Source organism: Procambarus clarkii, chromosome 18 (assembly GCF_040958095.1).
Source record: "Procambarus clarkii isolate CNS0578487 chromosome 18, FALCON_Pclarkii_2.0, whole genome shotgun sequence".
NCBI classification, from domain to species: Eukaryota; Metazoa; Arthropoda; class Malacostraca; order Decapoda; family Cambaridae; genus Procambarus; species Procambarus clarkii.
This window is the reverse complement of record NC_091167.1, coordinates 35,173,971-35,176,963: the sequence shown is the minus strand read 5'-3', so window position 1 is coordinate 35,176,963 and position 2,993 is coordinate 35,173,971. Positions and strand designations below refer to the sequence as shown.

At 44.0% G+C, this 2,993-nt stretch overlaps 1 non-coding gene across 1 annotated transcript; it reads right to left on the bottom strand.

Moving 5' to 3' along the window:
* Positions 1-1,505: 1,505 nt before the first annotated feature.
* Positions 1,506-1,578, bottom strand: TRNAK-CUU (transfer RNA lysine (anticodon CUU)). Its single transcript has one exon. It is a non-coding gene; the product is annotated as a tRNA-Lys (tRNA).
* Between the last annotated feature and the right edge of the window lie 1,415 nt (positions 1,579-2,993).

Sequence of the window (2,993 nt, the reverse complement as noted above, 5' to 3'; positions counted from 1 at the left end):
ATAACAATAACAACAGTTGATTGGGAAGTTTTCATGCTTGTAAACTGTTTAATAAATGTAACCAAAGCCGTCAAACATTGAGGAAAGATGTACACGTTCATAAGTACTTGCGTAACTGCTTCGTGAATCTGGCCCCTGTACATCTTTTCTCAATCTGTGACGGCTTTGTCCCCAATTATTAAACAGTTAATGAGCTCCGAAGCACCAGGAGGCTGTTTATAACAATAACAACAGTTGAATGGGAAGTTTTCATGCTTGTAAACTGTTTAATAAATGTAAACAAAGTCGTCAAACATTGAGGAAAGATGTACAAGTCCGTAAGTACTTGCGTAACCGCTTCGTGAATCTGGCCCCAGGTCCACGGCGTCACTGCTTCACTCTCTCTACCCTCTGCTACAAGTCACCTCCCAGAACAGCAGACTAGAAGTAGGGGAAACATTATTAATCAGAGAGTAAACTGGCTTAATTCTGAACCTAAATCATAGATGGCGCTGAGCTCGTCACACCATTCCTGTTAGAATAATTAAGAACGCTCCAACATAAGTGCAACTATACCATTCAAGCTGCAACTCCTCAGTACAATGAATTAAGACTTTGACATAAATAAGTTAGTAATTATCAAAGGAAGGCGTCAAGCCAGGGATTTCGATATACGTCGTTCTAGTTCTGACTACAACAGCAAGGGATGTAGTTCCGGGTGTCAAGGGTTTGTGCTCGATCCCCCGATGTCCTAAGTGGTTAGGCACCGTTCTGCCACTCAGTCCTCCTTCACCGTCTCCTACACTGTCCTCACGTCCCTTCCAAGTGTTATATAGTCGTCCAGACTTAGCACTCTCTCATAGTATTATTATTTATTACTACTGTCTTGTACGGTGTTGTTACGTGTCAACAGCAACATACAAGGCTGTTGGAGGTGAACTACTTGACCCCAAGTCAGAGAACACGGGGGGGGGGGGGGTGAGGGGCAGTGGGTGAAACTCCTTGGTTTGGGCTCCGGTTTGAAAGGGAAGGGAACGATCAGGAGAAAGCGCCAAGCCATGACGACTATAAAACATTTGGAAGGGATCAGGATTTGGGATGGGACGGAGGAAAGGAATGGTGCTCAACCACCTAGACGATTGGGGATTGAACGCCGACCTGCATGAAGCGAGACCGTCCAGCCCAAGTGGGAGCCTGAGGACTCCTCGTAGATTCAGTTGAATCCCCACCGGGTTACATTAATTTTACAGTGTTGTGGTGCACGAAGCGTGAAAACATCCCTCACGGAACACCAGAAATGTAAGGCCAATATAAATAAATATATATTCATAAGAAAGTCACGCTAACGTGAGAAACCTGGACTGGCTTCATTTTGTAACTTGTGTCGTGGTGTAAGCATACCTGGAGCACACCTGGAGAGCAAGGGATGCCTTCTTCAAGGGAGAGCAAGGGAACAAGGGTTCCCTTCCCTTCCCTGGGTTCTGGGAGTTCTACTCAGGCCAGGCTCGACTTGTGACAAAATTAACCGCCCAACGTGGGGCTCGAACCCACGACCCCGAGATTAAGAGTCTCGTGCTCTACCGACTGAGCTAGCCGGGCTTGTGACAGTCTACGGCGCTAGCTTCGGAGTACTAAGTGAGAAGGTTCGAATCCTCTTCAGGACTCCTGATGATTTGCAGTTTAGTAGCCCCATACAAGCTGCCTTATGGAAGCACACGCAGTTACTACTGCAGCTAATATACCAAATACTCAGAAATTTAAATAAGATGTACATAATATTATTATTTACACTTGTGTATTTATGCTTAGATATAAAGGATTTGTATGCATTTGTGTATACGTTATCTGTAATATTGCCTGTGTACGGGGAGAAATGTATATGTTTATCACCCAAAATGTTTAATACTATGTCGATTGTTTGTGATGAGTGCGAATGAACGACCCCATTGTACTGAACGAGGTGACAACAGCTTGATCAACCTCTGTGCGTATTTATATTTCAATATAGAATTTAATGTTCAGTCGACAGAATTTAATTCAACTAGTTGTGCTTGCGGGGGTTGAGTTCTGGCTCTTTCGGCCCGCCTCTCAACTGTTAATCAATCTTTTTTTTTCACACACACACACACACACACACACACACACACACACACACACACACACACACACACACACACACACACACACACACACACACACACACAGGATTAGATGTAACAGAGCTAGGAATGATTACATTAACATAAGACGAGTGTCGGAAAGAAATTATGAGAATGATATTGCAGTCAAAGCGAAAAAGCAACCAAAATTACTACATAGCCATATAAGAAGGAAGATGTCGGTAAATGACCAAGTGACAAGACTGAGGAAAACAGAAGGGGCATATACAGAAAGCGACAAGGAAATCTGCGAGGTACTGAATGCAAAATTCCATGGAGTGTTCACAACCGAGCCTGAGCAGCTCCCTTTGTTAGAAGAGATTACCCAAGATGAAAGACTATCAGATATAGAGGTGACAGCAGAGGATGTAATGAAACAGTTGACAACACTGGATGCAAATAAAGCTGTTGGACCAGACAAAGTATCACCGTGGATACTTAAAGAGGCAGCGCAGGCTCTCAGCGTGCCTCTGGCAATGATCTTTAATGAGTCACTTATGTCGGGAGAATTGCCCAGTTGCTGGAAGGAGGCAAATGTCGTACCGATTTTCAAAAAAGGTGATAGGGAGGAGGCACTTAACTACAGACCCGTATCACTGACAAGCATCCCCTGCAAAATACTTGAAAGAATAATTAGGCTAAGACTTGTTGAACACCTGGAGAGCATTGGGTTTGTAAACAAGCACCAACATGGGTTCTGGACAGGGAAATCATGCCTAACAAACCTTTTAGAATTCTATGATAAAGTAACAAGGATAAGGCAGGACAGAGAAGGCTGGGCAGACTGCATATTTCTTGACTGCCAAAAGGCCTTTGATACGGTACCGCACATGAGACTGCTATACAAACTTGAGA